General features: G+C 39.3%; 1 protein-coding gene across 1 annotated transcript in view; it reads left to right on the top strand.

Annotated features, from left to right (window-relative positions):
* Positions 1-14166, top strand: part of RSU1 (Ras suppressor protein 1) — a 102156-nt gene that overhangs the window by 65280 nt on the left and 22710 nt on the right. The window lies entirely within an intron of this gene.

Here is a 14166-nt window from a genome sequence, read left to right as displayed (position 1 = left end):
GTTTACCTATGAGGAAAGATGAATGAAGTTGAGGGGTTTACCCTGGAGAAGTATATGTTGAAATATTTTCGAACAAATCTTTGAAGAAGAAGGGAGAGAASTGTGATCTTGAGTGAGAATAAGAGAAAATACTCAAATTCTCAAATTGACTTCTGTCTTTGCTGGAGAACTTCAACAGCAGCTGTTCCTGAAGGAGACATGAAGTCTGGAATGCAGATTCAGTTTGCTTTCAGCTTTCCCAGCACAGTTCATTACAAGGCCATAACCTCCATTGTCTTAACCTTTGCCATGGAGTTGTRGTCCTCTTAGTTCATCCATCATGCTGCTTTATAGCATATGTTTTGCTAGAGGGGGTTGTGAACCACACATAAGACACTACAAGTAGATTTTCCAATTATTTAAAAATCATTTCTGTCCCAATCCTGATGACTCTTTAGCACAGAGGAGGGAAAGAAATTAGTTTACTTCAAAAGTAAATGAAAGGTTAAATAAAGTTAAAAATAAGCAAGTTAAATAAAAAYAGAAGTTAAAAGCTTTACAAATATCCTCATGTAACTGAAAGCACAACTTTGTCAGGAAAGAATGTGAACATAAAACTTTCAGTTTTCTTTGAAAGCAAAACCAGTGATTTGCACTAGAGAAATTTACCACAGCATACTTTGCCTACCTTATGAGGATGTTTTCTGCTCTTGTCTTTGCTCTCAAAATATTTTTCCTTTGGGGATTTTTTGGARATAGCAGTGAAGCCTGAAAAAACTGCCTTCTGTGGTAATTTTTAAAATTGCAATGTGAAAAGTTGAAATAAATAGAATTTTAGTGTTTTGTTATTCAGCATTACTTCTTTTTTTCCCAGAGATGATAATTAGGAAAAGGAAAGAAAAAAAATCAAAATTGATGCATCAAGTATGTAACTTTAGGATTGTTGCTCTTATTAAGGCAATTACTGTGCATTTTATTAAAAAAGTAATGAATACTTTCCTGCAAGACTGATGTACTGACAATTAGTCTTACTAGAAATTCTTAACTTCCTGGAGAGCAAAGCAGTGTGTGCTATGCTTTGCTTGTGCTGGGAGTTTTTACAGTGAAAGTAGAAAATATGCAAAAATGTTTAGTGTCAACTGTGCAAAATAGAGGTTTACTAACGCAGGTTTTCAAGCACAGGGAGGCCGTCTGGTATTTAGAGTGGAATACATGGGGGAAAAGGATTCTCAGTGAAACAAGAGTGAAAACTAAGGGGAAATCTCTTAAGGAGTTCAGTGTACTGTCAGATTTTTTGTGCACAGTRGCCAGATCAGGGACATAGGACAGTGCTGTCACAGAATAGTTGCTCAACATGTTCATCTGTGATCTCTGGGGAAGATGATTTTATATTTAATTTCTGCCACTCAATAAATCCCCTTTTCTTGTGTCAGTATTCTTTGCTAGTGGGTGGAGGTCAAACACCTTAAGCTCCATCACGYAGGAAATGCTGCCCATSCACAGACCTGTTTAGGTCCTCTGTKAGGTGAGATCTGACACATTCCAGCTGCCTCAGCCTTCCTACAGGTGCAGTGGTAGGCAGAGCGTGGGAACTGGGAAGTGTAGTAATGCCAGACATCATAAATACCAAGTATTTCAGCTGTCTGCAACACAGTCCTTACCATGAAGTGGCAGCTATAATTTCCCTCCTTATCCTGCATACTGTCCTTTTTAATGGTAYTAATTTACAGGATATACAGCCAGCAATTCAGTGTTTAATACCCCGAATGTATGGATCCTCAGCATCTCAGTAAACTACCTCACTGTTGCAGAAAAGGTGTTAAAATTAATCAGATTCAGAGACCTATGTGCTGAAATAAAGTATTTGATGCAGTTATTGAAAGATAATGATAAACTTGCTGGGTGTTGAAAAGCTCCAGCAGTAATGGTTACCCAGATTTTGTGATGGTGGAAGAGAGGGGAGTGAGGCAGGAGAAATAACCATTTGAGGGACTGAAGCTGGAGAGGTGACAAGATACCACTTTATCAAACATAAGCACAACTTGAGTAAAGAAGAGCAGCAATATTCACAGCAAAGCCTAGCAGTTCAAAAAGGTGTGGTTAAATATACTGTACATTATCTTTTTGGTCTTACTGTTCATTTAGGCATATGGTACCTGATTTTTTTTATATATAAGCCAAATTTAAAAGGGCTATTTCAAGATYCATAAACCTGATGATGTTGTATAAGCACAATGAAAGCAGATATGTTACTCTGTATCACTGTTGCTTGTAGAATTATTTAAAAATCTATCTAGGTGTTTTGTTGCCACCTTTCCTCTATTTACACTGCTTAGATTTTTGGTTTATGAACAGCAAAAGCAAACTGTCACTATTTGCTATAAATTGAAGCTTTTAATAACTATGTCTGTTCTACAACATTTGTCAGCCTTGAGTATTCTGTCAGTAGAAAATAAAAATAGCAGGAATTTCAGCAATRCGGACACTGAAAATTTATCTGCTTATGCTCAAAAGGTGTAAAATGCAGGTTTTAAGAATAAGCAATTGTAGTTTTTCTTTTTAAAAAAATGGTGTTTGCTTCGGGTAACAGTAAACTCAATACACATCACCACCAAAACAAATGACAAAGAATTTGTTTATAATGTAGTTATCTACACAAAATACTATTAAGCCCTTTAAACAGTAAGAGATGGCCGAATAGACATTGTCTGTCAGATTCCATGTTGGGGTGCACTGTTAGATGGAAAGATGAAGTTGTAGAAATGCTCTGAAGAGTAGTTCCRCTCAATAACAGAGGTGTTTTGTTTGTGTTTGTAAAACCTGAGTGTCATGTCACAGTGTTTTGAAGTGACAATATTTCAAATGTAAACTTTTTCAAATAACATTGGTTTTTTTTTTTTTAATCTGAAAGTGGGCTTGGTAAAATAGGTAGGTATAAAAAATGAAATTAAAAGTTTACATACACTGTCATGTTTTGTTGTTTTTACTTTTCAATGTTGCTGAAGGAGATGCTCTTTTGCTTATTTTCCTGAGTTTTTCTTTTATTTAAGGTTTTCTTTGTTGTTCAGTAGTATTTTTTGCTCCCTAAGTAAAAAAAAAAAAACAACTCCAGCTGATTAATCAACTTCAGTGTTTTCATTTGTTAGTGAAGCGTGCTTAGACCAACAGTACAAACTGTGAGGTTCAGMTGTCTTATATGTGGTAGATCACTTGTTACAGAACAGCAATATTTTGAGACAGCCCTGGCCAGATCTTTACTTGTCCTTAACTGAAGTGTTTTGCTTGCAGTGGGACTAGTTCAGTTCTACCATCACAACTGTGTTATATCTAACACGAATTTTTCCACCTACAATAATTTGACCTTCAGATTCACTTCTCTCTCAATTTATTTGCAAAACGTCAAACAAGGTAGAGTTATGGTTTTAGTCTTAGCAGATATTCTGGCAAATACCTGTCTCCTGTAGTCTTCCTGTTCAATGTTGAATGGTTAAATGTTTTAATTGTGTTCTTCTTTTCTGACAGTCCAAAAGCCAGCACCTATCATTTTCCTCTCCAACAAACCATCTTGTTCACAATCCTCCTTTGAAATTGGGAGGCTCGTTTTGCCAGAAGATGAATCTGATTAAAAAAATACTTTCCAGTTTAGGAGAGGGTCTACAAAAATTTTCTCTGATCAAAAAGAAGTGTTACAAGATTGAATTCTTGTCCGCTGTAGAAGTAATTTTTGTCTGACAGTGCCTTCAGTCYGCTGTCAGTGTCTTTCAAGAGTAATACAGGAATGTAAAGATGGAAGGGGGAGACTTACCTAGAGAGGGATAAAATTATTCCTYTGGGAAATAGTTTTTGTTTGTTTATTTCACAGCAAAGGCTTCAGTCTGTTCTTAAATGAAAGGGCAACACGACCTACATGGACCCAGCAGGGAGAAGTGGCACATAGGACTTGTGTAATTTAGATAGAGAAAAAAGTGTTCTTAATTCTCTTTTTTTCYGTTGGATTTTGTTGGGCAAAAATTGTGTATACGTGCACAGTCATGATAAAAATAATGTTTTTGTCTTAGAGTTCATTGTGCAGTTGAAGCCTGTGAAACAATTTTTCTTATTCTGTAGCTTCCAGAATATTTATTAGGTTAAGATTATATATACCTGTATCTAAAAGTTACTTGTGTAGTACATATCTGAACAACAGTAACAAACTCTCTTCAGCCTGGAATCATATTGAAAAAAAAATGTGAGAATTAGTCTGTTGGGTGACAAAACAAAATTTGGAATTTTAAATTAGATGTATAGCAGAAATAGTTGAGGAGTTRCAGGCTCAGAGCTTACAGGTTTTCAGTGGCATTACCTATTTTGGAAGGGAAGGCATTTAAATTACTTAAAATAATTAATATTGGAAAACTGTGTCCAGTGAGAAATACAAATCTGCAGAAATAGACCTGAACTCTCCACCCTGGAAAGGAAACGATCAACAATGATGTGTGAGAGAGCTGTGAAATAGTAAGTGGCATGATGCAGTGGAAGAAAGAACTTTACTCAGTATTTCTCCTAATCCAGGAATTTAGAGAAATAATCTAGACAGAAGTAATACAGAAGGAAAAAGGGATGTGGTTTGGGGTTTAGCGTATCATTCTCATTCCGCTGCTGTCTGAAGGCAAGATCACTCCTCATATCCCCTTCACCGTTATTCCCACAGAAAAAAAAGTGTGGTGCATGGACCAGACAGAAATCTGTTCTGTAGTCGCAGTAGTGGTCCATAACACCTGCCATCACGTAACCCAGGCACTACATCTGGCTACACCATTGCCCTCCAGATGGCAGTTTTTGCCTTTGGAAAGAGCTGTGTTTCTGTSTCCTGGGCATTCCTTGGGTGCAGCCAGAGTACTCAGGTTCAGGGTAAATGCATAATAGTCAGGTTATTGGAGATGGATTCACCTAAAGCTCTGCGAGGAGAAAAACTTTGTATTCAGTGATATAGGCATGGGAGTTCAAATAAGGTTATGCAGAAGTCACCTSTGGTTGGCAGGAGGGCAGAGTGACAAAGGGAGATGTGTTGGGACTTGGGTGGGCTTTTGTTCCCCTGGCCCATGCACCCCCAGTGATGTCAGCCATCTGCTTGGCATGGCCAGTGCAGCAGTGAACTGCAGAGGGTCACGTACTTCACGTGCATTTAGCGAAGAGCAGCTGAGGTGTTGTAGTGTGCCGAGAGGTGTCAAAGGGAAGTAGCATCTGTGGCACCTGCTCCCCACCAAGTTGCCATCTTGGAAGAGCTGTTTCCTCCACAGAGGACGGATAAAAGGAGAGCCCTGTTTTCCTCTGAGGTACAGCATCTTCAGGTACCGGTTGTGTTTCTGTGATTTGGACACATGCAGTCTGATGTGCCACTTGGGCAAGGTTGCTGACCTTTGGTCTGCATAGAGTCGCTCTGTAACTGCTGCATTGGCTGAGAGGCTACAATTAATTCAGGATCAGTTCAGCTTTTGGGGCTAGAAGCTATTTTTAAGACGTCAGCTGCTAAAAGGTTCCCTGCCCTTTCTTCAGTGCTGAGGCTCAGRGTAAGGGTGAGATGCACGGTCACAAGGTCACACCACCTTCCAGCGTTCCAGCTGAGACCCTGAGACCTGCCAGAACTCAGCTTCATGTCCTGAGACAAAGGTGCTGTACACCTCCAGTGGAGTCACCTGCCATTTACTGGGTGGCTGGARGGCACATGCAGGCAGCTCCTGCAGGAACAGGCTCCTCAGCTGTAAATCCGCAGCCCAGCGTAGTGCCGGTGCCTTGTTTGTCAGATCATGCATTTAAGTAGTCAGCACCTTAGATAATATAGGGGATCTTTGTCCATCTCATTTTCACATATGGTTTAGGCAAGTTTTGAAATACATAGAACTTATAAAATATGYTTCTTGTACCCATAAAATACCTCACCTGCATTTTGACAGAGTTATAGAAGCTTCAGAGCAACCATATAATGATATKAAATAGTTTTCTTTTAATAACTTCTAGTGGCCCCACTCTTATGTATGTTTCCTAGATTTGTTACTCCAACAACAGTATTTTTAAAAGTCAGATAAARTGTTCTCATCCACTGATTGTATTTTTTGATGCTTTGGGAGGYGCGTTTAGTTTTTATGTTGAAAGCCACCAGGCTGTTTTAGAACCTGATGAAAAACATTGAGAAGTAATCATAAAGCAAGGCTTTGGGAAATCACAGGAAGCAGAGTTCCTAGTAAATATATTAGATTTGTAGGACAATTTAAGGACAGTACTTTTAAGGAGAATACGTTCTGCAGAAATAACATTTGTCATCAAGTCATTCTTCCTAGGTATGCACGCTTCTTTCGGTGCATTGCAAGAATTCCTGGGCGTGTAAATAATATCGGGAATGTCCCTGGGAGCAGGGCCTAGTGTGGAACAAATGCTTCGCTGGTGCTTCTGCTCCCAGAGAGCTCTCCCCTTGTTTTTCATATAGTAGTCCAAGCTGATCTAGTATTTTTAAGAAAGCTTTTCATGCCATCTTCTGTCCCCACAATTTTACACACTTCAGATTTTGAGCAAATATTTCTTGCTTTCGGTCCAGCTGTTTCATAGGTGCTGCCAGCTGAAATGGTTTTCCTGTGCTCATTGGTTCAGTRGCTTTGGTGAATTGCTTCAGTGACAAATGCCTTTCAAAGTTGTCCCTCAGACCCGCAGAGCAGTGCTCTGGTGTGACAGCTAATTCCAGTGCCTTTAAAACAGGAACTCTCACTATAACTACATTTTTTATTCACACTTGGGCGAAGATGATCTCTTTTTTTACTTTCTTGACAGTCTGTGTGCAAAAGAATATGTGTGTGTGTAATTTAATGAATGAGTCTGTTGTCCTTTTCACCTCACTACTTTCTCCCAATCCTAAAAACAAAAATGAGAAAGAAACAACCTACTWCTTAGAAGCAATTTTGATGAATGCATTGCTTCAAAATTCTGGCATCAGGAAATAGAAGAAACTTATTTTGGATAACTGAATTTTTCTGGAAGACCTGCTTTTAAAAGTGGGTTTATATCTTTGCCTGGGTTAAGTGATACAGCAAATGCTTTTGATATAATATGTGTGTTTCATCTGAAGGCTGTAAATATTTTTTTTTTCAGATTTGCCTCTGATATCCCTGCGTCTAGCAGAAATTCTCCCTCTGATTGAAGCATATCCATCATTCTTTAGGGTATCCATCATTGCACATTCTGATTCAATAAGAGATTATATCTTATTATCCTTCCAGTGAGTCACCGTATTTGTGCATTTCACTGGTATTGTCCAGATGTATCATCTTTGATTCAGTGTTTTGGGTACTGTGGGACTTACTCCCCAAATACCACACACCGTACGCTGCTGTTCTGTGGTGCTGAGCCATCCCAGGGACTGCTTTTATCTGTGAGTGGTATCAACAGATAACAATGGAGTTTTTGTTAGTGCAGAGTTTATGCATTCAGTTTTGTTAAAATGAAATGTTAAAGAAAGCTTCAGTTTATCTTGTCGCGCTGAAAATTCTAATCTGATTTGGTAGTTTTGGGTTTTCACATAGTTTCTTTTTCACAAAGGATTGCACACATATATTTACCGTGGTTTAGTTATTCGGTGTTATTCTAACTCTCAATAAATATTCACTGATTTTATGTGGATATTTCAACTCTTGAGAATTAAAAGGCATGAGGTGTATTCAGATTGAAACCTCAAGAAGTCTTAATTGTGGTGGAGTATGTGATTCTTAGTAAGTTTTAGGCTTTTTAAAAGGTGATGCTCAGATAGCTTTGCATGTTATTCAGATGTCCATTTTAACTGTTGAAAATTGTTCTGGTTTTCTGCTTTTTGTAATTATGAAAATTACCACCTGACCTTGTTAAAATCCAAAAAAAAAAAAACAAACCACACAGCAAATGAAAACACAGGAAGAATGCAGAAGCAGGTGGGGTTTTTTAATGATGACAAATACAGAACAGATTTCACAAGGTTAAAGGTCAGCCAGGACATCTTTTTTTATTTGTGCATTTTCAGAAGGTARTTTTAGAAAGTTATTCAGAAGATATGTTTGCAAACAAAGCAGAAGACATGAGGAGCTGTGCTTCTGTGGCAGTAGTAGTTGCCAGTAAAGCAGTTGGGGAACGAAGTTAATTACTGAATTGTAACAGTCTACAGATGTTTAAAAGATACAAACCACTAGTCAGAGTAATATTTTTATGTTGCTTATTACAAGTGGAGTATGGACTGTTTTAACCTGAATGCCAAGGAAGACCTTTTCATAGCAGTATACAAGGGAATTAACTTTTTAGATCATGTTTTTTCCTGAAGCACTTAAAACACATTGTTAGCAATATTTAATAAGGGGGAACTCTTTTATTGCTCAGGGCATGGGCTGGGTTCTTTTTCTGGCAGCTCTGTGCTTAAAGCACTTWTGTTGGGGCCATCCAATTACAGCAAACTGTTAACCTCTTTGGGGAAGAAAACTGAAACCCGTGTCCAGAGAGATGAATGAGATGGACCTGAGGGCAGACAGCTCACAGAATAGGCTTTTGATTAAAAAATTACTTCATTCTTAAGTACTGATTGGGGAATTTCTGAGAAACAAATGAGAATCTGATACAGAAAAATTCTTGCATTTCCTGCAGGAGAAGACTRTGCATGCAGGCTGCACATGGCTTAAATAATCAGCTTTTAGAAAATTCTCTTTTCAGGAGTCRATAATAAGTCAATTCCAAGAGGATGTTATGGGCACCCAGAGGAGCGGGGGCATGCTTCAGTGAAGTTACTGGGGTGTTTTGAGGAGGGAGCTGGCTTAACAGGCAGAAGGAGGTGTTATTTTAAAGCTCAGCGGTTCATTAGGCAGAGGAGGACATTTCTACACACTCTTCAGCAGTCACAGACCACTTAAATGGTAGATGTATTGGCACTCCAACATGCTTCTGCATACTTTATTAATCCAGTCTCAGAGGAATTTTGCCAGTGCATAATCCTCTGGCCCAGTGTAGCCTTCTCTATCCCTCTGTTTTCTGACTACAGTCRGTGAGTTCCTATATTCTGGGCATGCATGGCTAATTAAAAGAAGTTGCCTAGTGGCATCACTGTGTTTTAGTGATGGATACAATACTGAAAATCACACAATCACAATGTCCAATGAGGTCAGAACTCATTTGGTCAGTGTCTTGCAAAGTTGCTTATTCTTGCAGAATAGAGACTGGTAAATCTGAGTTCTCCATTTTTTTATTGTATTATCCAAGCCTCCCCATTATGTCCTTTCCTTAAAGCTCCAATTGGCTTTAAACTTTGCAAAACTAGTTTCTTCCATTCTGGTGGGATTTGTTCAGATCCCATCAACTTCTAAATCAGTCATTCCCAGGGAAGAGTGAGAGGAGGTGTGGGGAAAAGTTGTTGCCTACGTGCCATTTCACTTGCAGATCCCAGCAATGGTCCTGGCCATCYAGCTGCTGATGTTTGCTGTGCTGCTTGGTGTGACTTGTCTGCTGTGTCACTCTTCTGATTTTGAAAACACACTGTCTGGCTGGCTTGGCAGGTTCCTTTGTACTGGCTTTGTACTCCTGGATAAAATTTGCAAATGTAGTGGCTCCTTCTCAGCTGTCTAGCTGATTTCCAGTAGGTGTGAGGCTGTGGGTCTTGTTGTCAAGATTTTAACAGGAGTTTTCTTAGTTCGGAGTACCCTGAACTGTGTGGTACACACTGGAGTTTGAGCTTTCCTGAGAGGCAGTTGAAGTTGGTAGCTTATGGAGTTAGGTAGTAACTTCTCTGTTAAAGAAGTTGTCGCTGTTAGAACAGAAAATGTTCCCTCACAGGGAAGTAAAAGGAATATAGAAGTCCTTATTAATACTTACACCTGTAAAATATCCATTACTTTTCTTTTCTTTTCGGTTCATTTCTGCTCTGTAAAGGAAGGACCTTMAGGGTCGTGCTTCCTTTTGTCTATTTTTGCTCTGTCTGTCCATYTGAATCTTGTATCCTGTTAATTAAATGTAAACCTCCTTGCAGTCATTTCAGTGGATTTTAATCTACTCTGCTGGTGTCTTTGTGCACTGTTTGTGTTCTCAATGTGACTCAATTCTGTTGRTAACATTTCTGAGTCATTTGTGAGCTTGTTTGTTTATCACTCTAGCTAGTCCACCCATTGGATTTTTAAGCATAGTATAGACCCTGGTGTTAAAGGCTAGATCTTCTACCCTGGAATGTTAGAAGAGGGTGAAATGTATATCCTGTAAGCTCTAACCTCTAAAAGTAAAACAGAGGGATTGTCCACTGATGTAAGAGGTCCATCATGCTGTTCCAGCTTACCTAGCAAGGATCAGCCCCGAGGTATGTAAAACAAGAGCCCACTTACTGCCTTGCTTTTGTGTGTTCTTGAGAGTCAAGTCTGATACCCAGCATGGCAGAAAGCATTCAAGCTGGCTTTAATGAGTACGAATAACAGTAAAGATACAATAACATAAGGTTCAGCAGTCTTGTGGAATTGAATCCCATAGCTCGGCTTCTTCACTACTTCTGTTGTCTGTGCTGCCTTGGCTGGGAGTTCTCTTCTTGCCTTGCAGTACAGACCTGCAGTTACAGAATGACTCATTCCTTTCTTGCACTGACATTGACCTCGGCAGAGCTACTCCTTTTCTGGGTGAGAGCAAATGAGAAGAGAATCAAGCCKGCAATCCCGAAAAGAAGAATTGCTTACATTTGATCTCATGAATAAGTACTGAGTCCTAATTTCAKACTATTCCTGGACTTCAGATGGAGACAGGAATATATTAGGAATTAAAGAATAGTTTTGAAGCAGGATTGAAAATGCAGCATCTGCAGCTGCTCCATTATGACCTTCACTGTGTAACTGCCCCCAATATGGGACCCCAGCAAGGAGACCACACTGATTTTGTTATTGATGATGGCTGCTTTTTCCATCCAGCATTCTGTTTTTTACTTTCTTTTAAAACAGATCAGTAGGGTAAGTTTTTACTAAGAGATGCTGTGKACTGAATGGTGACATACATTTCTTTGAGTTATTGTAATGCTGCCCTGTTTTACAACTCAACAGTTGCATTTTAGGTGAAACTAGTATTTGTGCCCTATAGGTTATTGTTAGGTACTAAGTCCCTAGTAAAAGTCTTCTGACATCTCTTTGAGATGCTGGGGTCCAGTTTCCTGAACTGGAGCAGTGTTAGCATGGTTTGGTCAGGTATTAATGTCYTTCCTCTTAGAGAAGGCAGGTTTGAAATAGGCAGTGTCATTTCAGTGAAGTTGCATTCCAGACTCAGACACATGCAATGTTAGTGCCTGGTGTTTGACACTTCGAAAGAAGGTGTTTTCATGTTAGTAATTCTGAGTAGGGGAAAAATAAGATCCTTGAGAAACAGCTTCCAAGTTGTGGGGTAGTCTTTCTGCTATCCAAAAGATAATACATTCAAAATGAGAAATCAGTTTTTAGTTATACATTCTGTGTCTTTGATTAAGATAGTATTAATAATTACGTTCTGAATGCCATTTGGACTAATAGCAATGTTGTTCACAGCAAGAGAATTAAAACTTAATGGTTTAACTAGAAAAAAAAATTGGAATTTAGTTTTACCAGGTTAGATTGTAACAGTGAAGCATTTAAAAAAAAACTGAAAAAGAAAGATCAAACCTTTCTCACCTGCCCCCTCCACTCACTTTTCTGTCTCTAAGAGAAAGTTGCTGTATGGGCTCTGTAAGAAATTACTCATTGCCCAATGCTAATAGCTGAGCTGTTGTTTCTTGGGTGTTTTGTTTTGTGTCTGTTTTTTAACAGGTCTTMTTGATCAAGCTATGTGTATCTACACTTATATTTAGGAGAGAGTAAAAAACAGCATGTTTTTATGGTAATGAGATATCCCGTGTTTTCATAACATTTGCAGTTTGTCAGAGTGTGTTGAGGACAATACCTTAACTSCCTCCCACTGTCTCCTGTTTGTCAGGGACAAAGACCAGATGCAGTGAGACATTTGCCAAAAATTGCAGCTCAGTGGTGGGAAAGGACTTGAAACAAAACTAGATCATGAGGTTAAAATCCTCAGTAATGGTAGGTGACACAGGTAAAGACGTGCTGCAGTGTGGTCAGTGAAGGGTCAGGGATGCATCCTTCCAGCATCCCAAATCAAAGGGCTTTGCAGGCATCTCCGTGTCTCTCACTACAGCAGCTCCTGGTGGAGCTGGTTTGAACACAAAGTTACCCTCCTGAGCAGTGTTCCAGTAAGCAGGTCCTGAGGAAAGCTGTGCATTGATCTGACAGGAATGTTGAAAGATCATTACTGCTGAGCAAGCCAGGGCCTTGTAAACCTGTCACGTTAACGCAGCAGTGCCTGTAACAAGCTGTGTTCATACGCTCTGGTAGAAAGGGAAAAGCACTTCCTCTTCCACATGTGAGGCRAGATGTTCAGTCAACCTGTCCTTGTGCTCTCTGCTTTGTGGAGTATAAGAATTTCAACATTGTTGCCTGGTTTATATTTATTTGTGTGCCACTTGAACTGCAAGCTGTMATAGCCAGAGATCAACAAGCCAAAGGTAACAAAGTGTAGTAGGGGAAAAAAAATGTTTAAAAGTGATTTGCTAGGAAGGGATCAGCAGCATCAGACTGAGGATGCCCAGCTCAGAGGAGTCATTTCTACCTCTTGCACCAAGGACAAGTGAGCAGGGCTCTGAGCACTCCCCTGACAGCCGCTGCAGGAGCAGCTCTGTGCTCGGGGCTTGTCCCTTGTAAGAGGGAAACACCTGTCACTGAGACAGATGTGTGGATGGTCTCAGAGAGCATTAAGAACTTTGCTCTTCTCACAGAGCAATTTAGCCAGTAAAAGACACACACACTTGTTTTTACTAAGCTGCTCATTTTATAGGAAAGAATGTTCTGGAGTGGAGTTATAATTTTGTTTTGAGGGGTTTTAAAAGCTAATAAAGTAAGTTAAACATCAGGCATGGAGAGATGCACTTTTAAAGTCTCACACCAAATCAGTCAGCTTCCATCCCTGCCAGAATTATCTAAAAACAAAAAGGATGGTTTGTTGAGGTGGGACTTGAGCTGAGATTTTGGATTTTAGGTAAGAGTAGATAACATAGGGAAATGTTTTGTAACAGGTAACTGTTATAGTGTGCTCATAGCTTGAAAACAGATGATGAAGTTGGTGGTAGCCTGCTTAGATCAGATTTCAGCCTGTTAGTTTTGCTTAATGTATTGTGGCATAGTCTGAGTTTTTAAAAGCATAATTCTGTTTCCAAAGGTCAGCATGAGGAAGATGGGCAGCAGCAGAGGTTTGAGTGGATCCTGTGGTGATATAAATGCTGGAAATGGATGCTCAGTGCTGGATAAAAACCATTTTTATTTGCCATCTGACTAGCAGCTAGAACTAAACACTTAATCCCACATCCTTTAAATTAGATGGTGGAACAATACCATTGGCAAATTGCTTGGGTAAAATGGCATTGATGTACCTAAGGAAACKTCTCTGAAAAAAAAATTGTAATTATTCATCCTAACTCCTCATTTTTAGATACAGAATTATCAATTTGGCTTAGAAGGCTTAACCCTAGAATCCAAAGGAGAAATTAACCTTGTTCAATGCAAGGGACTGGAGTTTTACCATTAGCTTGAATTGAAGCTGGAAGTTCCATGCTGCTGATCTGCTGGGATGAAAGTATGCCTTGACTGCAGAGAAACAGTGGCACTCCTCACTTCCCCCACTCCGTCACGTGCCCTGTAGWCTTACCTATCTTGTTTAGCCATTCATTTGGGGTTTTATGCTCATCTGTGAGCAAAGGAATTATACATGCAGTTCTAGACATAAATCCCRACTGAGACTTCTCATTTCTGGATTTGTCAAGTTTAACCCATTGTGGACAGCACAGCTGAGCCATTGAGAGCTCCGAATGACTGTTCTCAGTTGAGAAAATTTCACAGKAGGTCACTCTTCCTGCCATCTCAGTAAAAAATTGTGAAACCTGGGAATTTTGTTCAACACAGAAAATAATTAGAAGCTTCAAGCCAATCAACAGGACTCAGATTCCTTTTTCATGAGCAGCAGGGGTGTGAATATATTAACCCACGGTGTTCTACTGGAAGCCTAGCATCTTGCCTAACTTGATGATGTAAAAGCAGCATTTTGTTAGATGTAGTCCCCCCTCAGTTACAAAACAAAAAAAAAAAAAAAAAAAAAAAAAAAAAAAAA

Source organism: Malurus melanocephalus, unplaced genomic scaffold, assembly GCF_030028575.1.
Source record: "Malurus melanocephalus ecotype Western Australia unplaced genomic scaffold, MMel_1.1 scaffold_14, whole genome shotgun sequence".
Classification (NCBI taxonomy): Eukaryota; Metazoa; Chordata; class Aves; order Passeriformes; family Maluridae; genus Malurus; species Malurus melanocephalus.
This window is presented reverse-complemented; position numbering and strand designations above follow the sequence as displayed.